This window comes from Lactuca serriola, chromosome 8 (genome assembly GCF_051521515.1).
Source record: "Lactuca serriola cultivar US96UC23 chromosome 8, Lser_US96UC23_V15, whole genome shotgun sequence".
Taxonomy (NCBI): Eukaryota; Viridiplantae; Streptophyta; class Magnoliopsida; order Asterales; family Asteraceae; genus Lactuca; species Lactuca serriola.
Genome location: NC_136415.1, coordinates 170,192,447 through 170,208,224, shown reverse-complemented (window position 1 = coordinate 170,208,224; position 15,778 = coordinate 170,192,447).

Sequence of the window (15,778 nt, the reverse complement as noted above, 5' to 3'; positions counted from 1 at the left end):
TGATCCTACATATTATGCTAAACAAGTTGCCTAACACGGAATTGGGACTAGATAGCCTTAAAGCTCCATTTTGGAGTTTACTCCCCAAGAACGTTCTTGGGCGGTAAACTCCCGGATCTCATATATTAGACATGTAATCTATGTTAATAAGCATAAAACAAACATTAAAACACAACTAGAGAAGTGTACTCACGATTTGGGATGAAAACCCGAAGATCCGTGAGAGAGAATATGGCTTTTCTCTAGTTGGAAATGTGAATAATGAATGAATTTAGTTCAGAAGTCTATTTATAGTCCTGAAATATTTTGACAGAAAATATTTTTATTCTGGAATTGGACTCTAGAATTATGAAGTGTTGATATGCTCAAGTTTCACAAACCCAAGAGCATCCACTCTCCTGATACCTCCTTAAATGTAAACCCTAGTGTACACAAACTTATTCGGAAAAGTCTGAAGTTCATTGAAATTGGACTAGCTTCTATTGAATAGTTAATGTTCGTACAAAATGGAAATTTCGGGTTGTCACAATGTTCGATTATATCCCTGGAGAAACCCTCGAAACTCAGTTGCAGCGATTTACTACACTCACTACTGAGATGAATATAGATGGGATCTTCTTGTCCAAATCTGAGATAAACAAAAAGCTATTGAATTCACTTCCGAAATCGTGGAATATGAACGTGGCTGTCATCAAGAAGACAGAAGATCTCAATCGTCTTAGTCTAGCTGATATAATTGAAGAAATTCACGCTTTGAAGTGTGGAAAAACAATGAGTTCCACAAACCTCCCGATCAATGAAGTTTCATGTTCTCAATCATGTGAAGCTACGATTAAACTTCTTCGTGAACATAATGATTTATTAAAAAGAGAAGTTGAGGACCTGAAATATGAAGGATATCAACTCAAGAAAGGACAGAAACCCCTGAAGGCCCAGTTAGAAACAAAAATAAAGGATTTTAAGAGAATTCAGACAGTGAAAAATGTGAACTTTATGACTATATTAAGAGACAACTTGATGCTGTAACCGAAGAACTTGACGCTTTGAAAATTAAGTGTGGAAAAACATATGTTAGTTTCAAAAATTATACTGCGTCAAGTAAGATAGTCGACTCCTTATTTGAAACCCAATTAAAATTCAAAGATAATCAAAACGAGGGTCTAGGGTATGATAGTGTTCCTCCACCTTTCAATCATAACTACATGTCCATCCCTATGACACAGGAAGAAATTGACAGGGAGGCACATCTTCGATATGGCAAACTAGCTGGATTTGTGTCAGGAGGTATTCAAGTTGAAAATACTAAAGCTTCTACTTTATGTGCATGTAAAGTAGTAGAGGATGAGAACAAAGAGAACAACATTGAACAAACCAACATCTCCTTGAACTCTGAATCTGTTGCTTCGAACTCAACTGCTTCTGATCAACATGTCGTTGAGAAATACAGGCCACCAATTCCAACGTAACAGAGTTCTTGTTGCAATTGTGCTTGTGGGAACAATAAGAAACAAGGCAAAGATACACCACCAGGGGCAGAAAGAAACAACTTCACAGTGAAGAAAAATACATGTTTTCACTGTGGAACACCTGGACACATTGCCAGAAATTGTCCAAATCGCGCATACGTTCCTTACCATGCACAAGGTTGGCAGAACACGCCAAGAGGGAGATACTTCAAAAGAAACCCCTCGAGATCACGATAAGACATTGACGACTGGAATGCCAAGAAGGCCAAGAATTCAACTCCCAAGGCCAAGAATCAAACTCCAAAGGCCAAGAATCCGAATCCCAAGGGCAAGAAGGGAATGTCGGCCAAGAAGTCCAATCCAAGAGATGCTCCCGGGAAGCCAAAATCAAATTCATCTCAACGACGGACATCAAGTTCTAAAGCAAGTACTGAGCCACCCATCAGATCGAAAAAGAAATGGGTTAAACCCAACTACAAATGGGTTTCAAAGGCTCACTCTCCCAAATCAACTAATGAATCTAATATTTCTTCATCTTTTGTTTGTGATAAACATGATATGTCATGGGAGAGAGTATCGTGCAAGGATGACAAAGGTCGACCCAGTTTCAAAATGGACTGGGTTCCAAAGACCAACTGATCCCGCTCTGTGTCGGAGCAGCTATGGAGGCATATCATCAGACTTCGGTTTGTTGGTAGTGGCTGTTCCTGGCACATGATAGGAGACATCTCTCAACTGTACAACACTCAAAACATTGTTTGGGAGAATGTGTCCTTTGCGGGAAAGGAAGAAAGGAAGAGATCACTCATGGGGTTAGTGCTTAATGACATGAAGAATTTTCGGATCTGTTCTGAGATTACGCGTGTTGTTCTCAGATCTTCTGGATGCAAATTCAATCGGCGACTTACGGTTTGATTTTTCTTCTCTATACTCCTGAGTTTTTCTTAAGCTGATTCGCTTTAAAGACTAATTTTTGTTTTAGGATAGTTCAAATTTGCGCATTTACTTTCGTTTCTCTCCTATGCACAAATTTAGGGGGAGAAATAAAAACAAAACAAAAATTAGAAAATTTTCAAAAAAAAATAAATAAATAAAAAACATTAGAAAATCAGAAAATCAAAAATATGTTGGTTATGAAGTGTGCTTGAGGGAGATTTTTTTGGGAAGTGATATTACCAAGTGATAACAGGCAACCTGAGTCTGCGTAACGTACCCAAAGTTGAAGGGTCTTTGCTCTGGTTTGATGTGTCGGTAGGCACGAAAGATTCTAAATGGACTTGACTAGGCAGAGTTGAACTTAAGAAATTCTTAGTCTTGACAAATTTTGACCTAGTTAGATCCGCTCAGCCTGATAATATGACGCTCGAATAGGTTGAGCAGGGAGATATATATGGGAATCCACTCGTCACATTAAGTGAACCCGTACTTGGAACCGTGGTTTAACTTTTCCTCGACGTGCGGATTCTATCCTTAATTCCGGTTGGATGGGGGCGACTGGTAAATTCCGATAAATTAGGTCTGTAGAAAATCGTTTTCTTTCTTTCTGTCTGTTAGTCATATGTTGTCTCCTTTGCATGACTTCCAATCCGGCCTGGTACACAACATATGCAACTCTATTTCTCTGCATGTTATATATATATATATATATATATATATATATATATATATATATATATATATATGAAATTCCTCTTATCTATTAGCCATATGTTGTCTCCTTTGCGTGACTTCTAATCCGACCTGGTACACAGCATATGTAACCTTCTACTTCTCAACCCCTCTGAAACAATAAGTTATAATAATCTGAATCTATCTTCTCTCCTAATGATTGTCTGCTCATCCGATGTAAGGAGTACTCTGGAAGTCCTTGATTACTGGGGCATATCAGGAAGCGGGAAACATGTTCCAGTACAACTAAAATTGAACATTCAAAGATTGTCTATAGATCTCGCTGCTCAATTTAGGTGGACAACAATATCCCTGGTCGTCGTTAGATGAATGGTCCTTAAGATATAGTATCTAAGAACTTAGGATCAGATATAATATCTAGGAACTTAGGATCACTTTGTCTTACATTTATTAGCATGTCCTAAAATTGTCACAATTTTTCGTGTTTAAGTGGACAACAATACTTAGGATCAGATTTGCTTTGTCAATCTTTACAAAGACAATCTCAAGATATTTGTAATGCATTGAGGCTAGTTGCATCCACCAAATTGTTATTGCAAAAAATGAAAGATGAAAGATGGGATGGTTTACTCTCTCTTGTTATGTCATTTTGTCAGGAGCGCAACATTGATATCCCCGATATGTCTTCTCCATACTTTAGTAGAGGGGCTCGAGCACGTAACGAGGGTAGTGATCATACACTTGAACATCATTACCGAGTGGATATATTTTATGAAGCAATTAATTGTCAATTAATGGAAATAAATCATCAATTCAGTGATAGATCAACATAATTGCTTCGACTTTCAACAACTTTAGATCCTAAAAGTGTTAATGAGCCCTTTCTAAGTGGTGATGTAATGAAGTTAGTAGAGAAGTTTTATCCTGAAGATTTCAATGAACAAGAGAAAGTAGTTTTGAAGATACAACATCAACATTATGAGATTGATGTCGTTCAACATGCAAATTATAAACTATTGACATCTGTGTCAGAATTGTGTCAATGGATGATAAAGACTAGAAGAATAACGAACTTTCATCTTATTTATCGAGTAGCTAGTCTTGTACTTACTCTTCTAGTTTCTACTGCTACAACGGAGAGGTCATTTTCAGCAATGAACCTCATTAAAACAAAGTTACGGAATAAAATGGAAGATGATTTTTTGAATGACCCATTGGTTTTGCACTTCGAACGGGAACTTGCTGAAAAGATTAGTTTAGAGACAGTTGTACAAGACTTTAAAAATGCAAAAGATCGCCGCGTTCCACTTTGATAAATGATGTAACAATATTTATATTGTTTTTCTTTTTTACACTTTTGATATGTCATAAATTTGAACCAAATAAAATTTGTTTATATATTTAATTATGAAGTTTTGATTCCGGCCCCCCTTGTTGTAACGCTTGTGTTCCGCCCCTGCCTGATTGCATCAGATGACGTTCCCTCCGCCACTAAGATTAAGTTTTGACTTTTGAGTAGCAAGGAAAGAATGCAAGTTTTTTTGTCTGTTTGATATTGTGATGTGATTTTTTGGTTACCGTATTGAAATGGATGGTGGATAGTAGCTTATATTTGAATGTTTATGCAACTTGATGACAGTTGAGATCAAGAAAAAAATGCAATTGCCAGAATGTTTAAGTAATTCCACAAAAAAGAAAAAAACTATAAGTAAAAAATCAATGCATCATTTTTTTAAGTTTACTCCAAGTTTGTAAATTTTCAATCTATATGATCTAACAACGATCTAGTTATTAGGTTTCTATGAAAAAAATAAGAAGAAAAAAGACAATGCATCAATCAAATGTATAAGATTTTTTTTTTGAAATTTACCTCAAATTAATAAGTTTACAATCTTGCTTATGTTCAATCGTTTCAAAGCATTGACATTGTCCCGTGTCGATCTGTAGAGGTTGAAGATTTGTTAGACGCATCTCTAGCCACTACAATTGAAATTTGGTATTGTGATTTGCTAGTTCGCTTTGAACCTGCCTCTTGTGAGTTAATATTTATAAATGAAAAAACAATGTTAATAAATGTATATAAAACATATATTGATTTCTTCTATATATAACGAATAGCAAATAATAATAAAAAAAATATTTGATGATTTTATTGACCATTTTAAGGTTTGTAAATTATATATAAATTGTATGTTAATCTTTGTATTTAATGAATAAAAAATATATGAAAAGCATAAATACTACAACTATTAATAACATAAAAACGCTACAATGTCAACTATAACATTTGTAACAAAAAAACCTTATTTGTAACATAATGTTTAAAATTAAGTAATTAAATAATAAACCCTGAACCCCAATATGTAAATTTATATATTATATTATCTTATTGTAGCCTTAAAATTCATAATAATTTAGCAGGGTGTTGGTTTCGGGGAGTTAAATGATATAATTTGGACTTTTGAGGGTTAAAAGTGTAATTCCAGGATTTAATTTGTAAAGAATTCTGAAGGCTGAGGGATGGTTGGTAATTATTGGATTTAAAATGAATAGATTTTTTGAACCAGGGCCTAAAGAGTAAAATAAGGACATGGATTGAAAGTAACTGAGGGAGGAGAGGCCGAAAGTGTCAAAATGTTAGGAATTTTAAATTGAGATGGGTTAAAACCCGTCACCTTACACGCCCATGTTAACCCTAACCCTCACATTAGGAGTCAGCCACCATTTGTAACCTCCTATCTGCCACCATGGTTCTTTCTCATTTTTCCGATCAGCTAAGGCCGCCAAGGGAGCTGCCGTCGACCTTCAGTCTTCCCCTATGTCGGGATAGCTCAAGACCGTTATGGAGTGGTGGACTTCGCGTGTTACTGTTCCATCGACCACGGATATCAGTCGATGCCTCGTTGCCATTGTGAGTTGTCGTCTTGCACGTCGTACTTCTCGTTACCGGTGATGACTAGGGCCGCGAGTGGGCGGACGTTATTTTCTGATGTTGCTGCTGCTTCACTTGGAAGGAACCGCAACACCTTTTCTCTTCTTATCTCGTTCTAGTAATGAGTCATTACCGCCGCCGCCGCTCCGAGAGGTTGTCGTGTTGCTTCCAATCGCTATGTCCACCGTATGCCGCCGTGAAGGGAGGCTGTGTTCGAGTTTCAAATTCGGGTGTGTATTTTGGTGCTGTAATGCGATGTATATGTGTGTATTTCAGTTGTAACTTGTATTTTTGGTGTTGCTATATATTGTGGGTGTGCTCGTTAGCCAGAAAACCACGAACGACCACCTTGGCAGCCAACCATGGTGGTTGTCGCCACTTCTACTTTTTTGCCACCATCTGCCTCCACCAACCGTCGTGTTGGGTTGTGGTGTGCATGAGTTAATGCGTGAGTGTGTGCCTTTCTGCATAAAATATTGAATTTGTTTCTTGTTATCAAATTTTGACTCGAAAACCACCACCGCCGCGGGGTGGTGGTTGCCGCCATGAGCCGCTGTCGACCACCACTGCCCAAGGTGGCAATGGGTGGTGCCCTGCCTAGTGAAACCTTTATTAACCTAAAACGTGACCAGTGGGCTAATTGGCATGCGATTGGGTTGGAAACCCTAATTAGGGTTTATAAAACCCTAATTTTGGATATGTTAGTTTGGACTTTCTGGGTCCCACATTTTGCCAAGTGGGGTGATGGACGTAATATATTAAGTCCATAATGGGTTAAGTAAGAACATTTAACCCTAATCGTCATTTTATGTGAAAACCCTAATCATGTTTGGCCTTCAAGTTGGGCCTTCTTTTGGGCTTTGGTGATTAGCTTATTGATGGACCAAATGGAAACATATTTATGACCTAAGGAAATTACTGGGCTTTAGGATAAGGCCCATTGGAAAGGCTTGGGCCCAATTTGGAAAATTAGGCCATAAGTGGGCTATACTTGGGCTTTGATGATTATGAGATATTGGACAATCGGAATGTCAAGTGTTTGGACTAGAATAAATGGTTGGACCTTAAGGTAAGACCAAGTAGAGGTTTAGGCCCAATTTGGAAAATTGGGCCATATGTTGCGCCTTCGTTGATTAATTGGCTTTTGGGCCTTTAGAGTGTGAGTTTGGGTCTTGGTTTTGAACCAAGCTAGGTTAGGGGGTAAAATGGTCCTTTTACCCTAAGTGTGGATTTATGGTTATGCAATGGTTAATTTAGTGTTGTTTTGATATGGACAGTTCGTGAGTTTGTCATCCAGCAGCTAGAGTTTTATCCGTGGGACTTCAACAGTGTGAGGTGAGTCTCCTCACCATACCAATGAGTCGAAGGCACCAAGGACGGCCCATTCAGTTAGTTATGATGATTATTGTGTAATCATTATTGATATGCCTAGTATATATGTGATGTGTGGAATGTTAGTTGTTTATGTGATATGTGTTATGCTAGTTGTCTTTGTGATACTTGCATGGAACACCCCGGGGGGAGCCCGTGCCACTTAGATATTAGACCATGTGGGGGGAGCTCATGACATACCATGTATAGACCATGGGGGAGCCCATGACACTTGGATATCAGACCATGTAGTGGAGCCCTTGACATTCCAGGTAAAGACCATGGGGGAAGCCCATGACACATGGATATCAGACCATGTGGGGGAGCCCATGGCATTTTAAGTAAGACAATAGGGGGTGCCCATGGCACATAGGTGTAAGACCCTGGGGGGAGCCCACGACATCCTGGAGTAAGACCTTGGATGGAGTCCACGACATCCTTATATGTTTATATGCATGGCTTATGTGATTGATATGGTTCATTTGGTTATGTGGATTATGTAGGGTATGTTATGGGGAACTCGCTAAGCTTCATGCTTACAGTTTTGTTTATGGTTTCAGGCATCATTAGTTTGGAAAGGAAGGGACCAACTTGATCGCAACACACACCCATGATTTCCGCATTATGTGATTTTGGGATGTAACTCTGATAAATATTTTAATTAAGCAATGTTTTTTAATGGTTGGATTAAGTAACATTTGTGTTTGACTATAATGAAAAATGAAATTTTACCCTGGATTTCTAGGTCGTTACAAGTTGGTATCAGAGCCTTGGTTTGAGGGATTCGGACATGCTTTTTGGGTGTATCTGAACTCAAACCGAGGATCTGTAAAGTTTTCAAAAGTAAAACATTTTCAAGGAAAGAGTTATCTAAGACAAGAAAGTGTGTGGTGCATGCAATCAGCTGAGCTCAAGTAAGTGTTCCCCATAGTTTCCATATATGTTATCTGTTATGACTTGATTTATGAATATGTGAATCGCATACTAGTTAGGGCTAGGATAGATGCCTTTGTATGTACGTTGTGTGAGACGGTAGACTTGCATGCTAGTGCTGATTAGTTAGTGATTGATTGGCCTAATATGTGATGCTTATAGCCTTGGGGATACTGGATGTTATGCTGGAATGGGAATGACTATTGGTATTGGTAATTACTAAGTGTATACTTTAAAAATTGTATACGGTTAGGATCTTATAGCCTTAGAATAATTAATTTGGCCTTATTTCTTGTTCCTTGTCTGGTTGTGGTCCTAGGGTATAATCTATTATTCAACAGTCTATTAGATCCTGTCCTGTGTATAATTTGCATGCATAAACCAGCCAACAGTGGGGGTAGATGTGGATAGCATGAATTGTGTTATGTGGGATGAATGTTCTATGATAGTTTCATGGATTGGAGTATGTTGGTTAGTTTACCATTACCCAAATGTTGCTTGCTTTGTGATTTGTGGGACTCTTAGCAGTGTGAGTTAGCTACTAAGTGAATATGCTAAGTCACATATGGCACAGGCTGGATAATCTCAGAGTGATGGACTTGACCCTATTGCGCAACTCTCATATGAGTCCAACCATTCCAGGGATGAGTCTTTTACTCGAAGGATTATCTGATCTCTGTTGCATGTGTCTATATTCATGAAGTAGCTAGTTGACATTAATGGGAATCCTTCAGCAACTGAGGACTGGGTGGGTTCGGGAACCTAGGAAAGCCTAGGATATGTTCAGTTGATTAGTAAAGCAGTTTAGTGAGTTTCAGATGCATCGGTTTGAGGAAGTGACTTAGAGGATTTAGGAGGATTGTTGAGGAATGTATGGATTGGTATGGAAGGTAGTATTGGGCTCGTTCTACTAAAAGCACAAGATCCATACTCGAATTGGTAAGAGTCTTGGAGAATCTAAGAAGCTTATGGGAGGTGGATTCTTGGGTATGTTCTTATTGTTGGCTTGTTGATTTCTAGTTAGGAGATGAGCTTGCAGGGAAATGGTTCAGGTTCGAGTTTTGGCTTAGGTGCGGGTGCTAAGCCGATTAGCGAGTTATTGCGAGAGTTTAGTTCATCAGAGACCTCTCACTCTGTTTTGGAGATCGTGGATGAGCGCTTGGGCGCATTCCATGCGGAGGTATACGTCTAACAGGGAGTTCGTGAGTTTCGGGGTGCAAGACCCTGAATGATATGATGTCTAGACCCCAAGAGCTGGTGTTCAATTTGGAGCACATTGGGAAGAGAGGGTCAGATCAGGTGCATATATTGGAGGGTCCCAGAAAGATACCCAAGACTTTCGATAAGCTTTTGAGAGGCCAACAGGGTCAGATTCAGTGTAGTATGTGCGGGAAACTGCACGATGGATTTTTTTTGTTCCAGGGGTTGGGCTGCTACAAGTGTGCTAGGGTTGGTGACGTTAGCAGGGATTTCCTTCAAGGGGCAAGCCCATTATGTTGTTAATGCGATCAGGTCGTCCACAAGAAGGCCGACTGTCTGATGTTGAGGGAAGGAGTAGTGAGCGCGCCTGCTTTGACTATTTTGAGGATCACTGATGGACGGGAAGATAGGGCAGGAGCCCTAACAGAGAGGAGTTGAGTTTTGCAGTGTCAGACAATGGAGGTTAGGACTCCATCATGAAATATTGCAGATATGTGTCTTTTGTCTTCTCTTAGGTCCGTTATATCAGTATTTATGGTTGTGAGAAATTTGCGTCAGTTTGGGTGAGCATATATTCGGTTCATTTCTTTGCTCATGTTCGAGTTATATCTTCAAGTAATGTCATATGCCATCTGTATACCGTGAATCATTAGTAATGAGTGAAAGGTCGCTGCCCTTTTAGCTGGTTTGGAGTGTTCAATGTTATCATGGTTTGTGGTCGAGACCGGTTCAGGAGCATTATGTGGAAGGTCTGTGGATAGCGTTCAACAAGGTGGTTATCTACTATCGTCAAGATTCAGTGGTTTCAGTCATTGTGCTCATATTATCTTGTGGGGTCGCCAAGGGAAGTGGTCTATTGCTAAGATTTTGGTCTGAGCATCTGTCATTTGGATTTCAAGATTTGAGCATCTATTATCAGGGGTTATCGGTTTCACTGGGATTCAGGAAGTATTCATCTGGTCTTTAGAAGTTGTGTGGTCTTTTGGGGATTGGCTAGTGACGGAGCACTAGTTGGTAAGCGCTGGTTGTCATCGGATCGGTCGTTGTAAGGTAAGAAGGATTGGGAATCCTTCAATTCTCACGTGCCTTGAGAATTTAGTCGATCAAAAGTGGGGGAGAATCGTCTCGGGATTGAGAAGTAGGAGCGGTTTTGAAACTAGGATAATTTTCGCATCCTCTTCGGGAAGAAAGATGGCCCAAGCAATTGTTGGGATTGAAGATTGTGTTAGTTGGAAGTCCGGGAAACCTACCAACATTGAGATCACGTTCTCTTGGTGGTTGATAGCAGGCTTCGGGGAACCAGGTCGGTGTGCTCGACTTTGAGTGTATTTGAATTGATAGATTAGGTGTAAGGTATAGGGTTGCAATTATGGTGAGGTGAAATTGTTGTAAAGCTACGGGGGAGCAGTAGCATTCAGTAGTAGTCAGTTGGGTGTGAAAGTGTTGTAAGATTATAGGGGAACTGTGACATTTACCAGTAGTCAGTTGGGGTGAAAGTGTTGTAAGACTATAGGGGAGTCGTAACATTCACTAGTAGTTAGATATTGTAGGAAGTGTTGTAAGACTGCGAGGTAGCTGTAGCATTCACTGGCGGTGTGGGAAGTGTTGTGAGACTGCAAGATGATCCATAGCATTCACAGATCCTTTCAGATGCTTAGGCCAGGGTGGGCCAATTCGCAAGATTGTGGGTAGACCACCACATGATTGGAATCAGGAAATGGTAGGTCGTTGGAGACTGGGCATGATGTAAGACAACAATTATTCTGGTAGTATTCACTTTTCGTATTGGATTCGGTGCCAACAGATTATCAGGATACTATGACCGGATGGAACCTTGAGTGGAGATATAACTAGAGAGTTACTGCTAGTCGAAGTTTCCCTCAGAGGTCGTGTGGGGCGACAACAAGATTGGTCGATTGGCTCAGCAACCTGGTAGGAATCCAATATTCTGGATATGGGCAGACAAGTTGGATCTAGGGACGCCTCAGTTGCTAAGAAAAAAAGCTAGGAGGCGATGTGATGTTCCAAGTAGTGGTAGTGATTTGGGATCCTTGTGGGAGTAGCTTGTGGATTGGGAGGTGCCAAGCCTCTTATAGCAGGATTAAATAATCTCAGAATACTTGATTTGACCCTATTACGCAACTCTTTTCCGAGTCTTAATCGTTGTAGGGATAAGTCTCCTACTCGAAGGATTATCTGAGCTTTCTGTCAAGTATAATTGTACTGTAGGGAAATTTGGTATGTGACTCTGTTTTCTAGTGGGAACCTCAAGGTATCAGAAGTTGATTAGCCAGTTCGGAGATAAGTGCAATGAATTCGGCAATGATTCAGTGTGGGCGGTCTGTCAGGGAGACAGACCATCTCGAGATTCCAGATTTCAAATTGAGTAGATGTGATGATGTTTCAAGGAATCCGTTCAAGTTCGGGTTTTAGAACCCTGTGAGGGATGATTTTGGTTGCCTTGGAAAGGATGGGGTATGCTTGTGGTTGTGGCCATGTTGCTCAAGTTGTTTGGCATGTCAGGAGTGGTAAGGAATGATTCTGAGGACAAAATCTAATTTAAGTGGGGGAGAGTTGTAACATTCTGTTTAAAATAAAACAATTAAATACTAAACCCTAAATCCGAAGATGTAAATTTATATGTTATATTATCTTATAGTAGCCCTAAAATTCATAACAATTTAGCAGGGTGTTTGTTTCGTAGAGTTAAATGATATAATTTGGACTTTTGGGGGTTCAAAGTGTAATTCTAGGTTTTATTTTGTAAAGAATTCTGAAGGATGAGGGATGTTTGGTAATTATTGGATTTAAATGGAATAGATTTTTGGAAGCAATGGCAAAAGACAAAAATATGGACTCGGATTGAAAAGAATTTAGGGGAGGGCCGGAAGTGTCAAAATGTTAAGAAGTTCAAATTGAGATAGGTTAAAACCTATCACCTTACTTGCCCATGTTAACCTACCTATCATTAGGAGTCAGCCGCCAATTGTGACCTCCCAACCACCACCATGGTTCTTTCTCATTTTTTTGATCAGCCAAGGCCGCCAAGGGAGCCACTGTCGACCTTCATTCTTCCCCCACTTTGGAATACCTCAAGACCTTTGTGGAGTGGTGGACTTCACGTGTTACTGTTCTAGCGACCACGTATATCATCGCCTCCTCACCGCCATTATGAGTCGTCGTCTTGCACATCGTACTTCTCATTATCGGCGACGACTATGGCTGTGAATGGGAGGATGTTATTTTCTGTTGCCGTTGCCGCTGTACTCAGACAGAACCGCAACACCTTTTCTCTTCTCCATCTCGTTCTGTTAATGATCCGTTGCCGCCACCGCGGCTCCGAGCGGTTGTCGTGTTGCTGCCAATCGCTATGTCCTCCACATGCCGCAGTGAAGGGGGGCTGTTTTCAAATTTTGCAATTGGGTGTGTATTTTGGTGCTGTAATGCGATGTATATGTGTGTATTTCAGTTGTAACTTGTATTTTTGATGTGGCTATATATTGTGGGTGTGCTTGTTGGCCTGAAAACCACGAACGACCACCGTGGCAGCCAACCATTGTGGTTGTCGCCACTTCTCCTTTTTAGCCGCCTTCTGCCGCCACCAACCGTCGTGTTGGGTGGTGGTGTGCATGATTTAATGCGTGAATGTGTGCATTTCTGCATAAAATAATGAATTTGTTTCTTGTTACCGCGTTTTGACTTGAGAACCACCACCTCCGCAGGGTGGTGGTTGCCGCCGTGAGCCGTCGTCGACCACCACTGCCCGAGGTGGCAATGGGTGGTACCCTGCCTGGTGAAACCCTAATTAACCTAAAAACTTAACCAATGGAAAGATTGGGACGCGATTGGGTTGGAAACACTAATTAGGGTTTAGAAAACCCTAATTTTGGATATGTTAGTTTGGACTTTTTGGGTCCCACATTTTGGACCATTGGATTGATGTTATGCTTATGCCCGATTACACTGTATGTTTGGCCTAGTGGGGTGGACTTAATGGATTATGTACTTAATGGATTAAGTAAGAACACTTAACCCTAATCATCATTTTATGTGGAAACCCTAATGTTGGGATTATTAGATTGCGTCATGGGCTCGGTCCTTAGCCCAGTTTTGATTGCCGGTATTGGGCCTTTCCAACCGTGCATGTTTTTGTTCTAGGGTTTAGTATATAAGCTTCATGCATGCAGTCTTAGATGTTAACGCTTTTATAATTTTTCTCTCTAGGTTTTTGTAAACCCTAGCTCACCTCTACAACGGAAGTTGTTCATCGAGCTTTGCTGAGGCGTAACTTTATTGAATCATAAGCATACATTTGATTCCATTCTGTGTTCATTCACTTACTGTATTTGTCTTGTTTGATTTTCATAATCATACCTGTGAAAGATCTAATCGATCTAGAATTTAATTCTCATCAATTGGTATTAGAGCACGAGACTTTGTAATTCATACACATCTCTTCTGTCGAAGAAGTTATTAGGGTTTTTAATTCCGCATTGATTGATATTAATTGAGCCGTCATTCCATATTGACGTATCTCATTAATCGTTTATCTAACCCTAACGATATATTACAAGTCTGATCTTTTACAGGTAATCGATCAAAAGTCATTATAATGTCCATGGATGATTCACAAACCAATCCAATCAACATCTCCAATAGCATTGGTTCTATGACAAGGATACCAATCTTGTATACACAAGACTATGAAGTTTGGACGCATCACTTTGAAGATTATGTGATCGGATCGGAGGATAATGGATACTTGATCTGGGAAGCAATCACTGTTGGCCCTTTCTCTCACTCAAGCACCTCTAAGATTGTCAAAACTCAGAAAGAGTATAATCAGCTTGTTAACGATGTCAAATATATTCCTCAAGACGAGAAGGAAAAGTTTCAATGCAACATCAAGGCCCTGAGGATGATAAGGTTTGCGCTGCAGTCAGATACGTTTCTTTTGGTAAGTTCTTGTGCCACGGCTAAAGAGATCCGGGACAGATTAAAAGAATTGTATTCCACTGACAAAGGCTTGGAACATTCAATTCAAACTCTCTTGCTGTCTGAATTTGGAGACTTTAAGCAGAAGCCTGAAGAGAAACTTGTTCAAGCCTTTGATCGCTTCAATCATCTTTTAAGTAAAATGATAAAGCATGGGATTGAAAAGAAAGATACCGAACAAAAGGTTACTTTCATGAACGGTCTTAGATCCAAATGGATGGCTGTTGTATCTATAGTTAAAGCTCATGAACAGTTCAAGTCATAGTCTCTGGCAAAACTAGTGGGTATTTTGAAATCCCATGAAAGTGCACTGTTTAAGGAAACGAATGTGGTTTCCAGTTTGGGTTCTTTAGCTCTTGTCTCTAAAGGAAAAATCTTAGTTGAAGAAGAAGAGGAATTGGATCTTGCCAATTATGATCTAACCGGTGAAGAATATGCCATGATGGTGTCTAATCCCAGAAAATTTATTAAGAAGAAATTCCCAGCCAACAGGAACTGAAACTGGCAGGGTAGTTATAGGGCCGAAGAGATCAAGGAGGAACCGAAGATTGGGTCAAATTCTGAAGAGTCAAAGAAAGAAGATAAAGTTGGAGGAGACTCAGGATTCGACTGCCATTACTGTGGAGGCAAGAACCATTTTGCAAAAGATTGTATGCTGAGAAAGAAATAAGAACAAATAAATGAAGAAAATGAGGAAGCGAACCTCCTTAGAAGACTGGAGGAAATCAAGAAAAGAAAGTCTGCTACTAACAATACTACCATGAATGCTTTAATTGTGCAGGATACAGACAACTGTGATGAATTTGGTGGTGTGGAAGTTTGGTCCACAGATTCAGAGGATGAAGAAATCAGGAAGCCCACTCATGGGAAGGCTATGATGGCAAAAGAAGAACATGTAACAGGAAGGTGCTTTGTGGTGACCGAAGGTGTGTCTCAAATGAGAGGATATACAACCGACGCGGGAGTAAAAGGAGAGAAGGAGCGAGAGGACATGTGTTTTGCTGCCAAACCTGTCAGCGCACAGATCAATGAATGTGATGAGTTGATAAAAAAAGGTACAAAATATTCTTGCTTCTCTAAAAATACCCGTTACTGACTATGAAAAAAAATTAAATAACTTAAAATCTAAATTTTCAAGCATAAGTAGCAGTCTCACCCAAACCCGTGTCACAAATTCTAACCTAACTGATCAAATTAGCAGGATTTCATCAAAGAGTGAGGAAAGGAGGATGTGGATCGAGCAAAAGGAGAC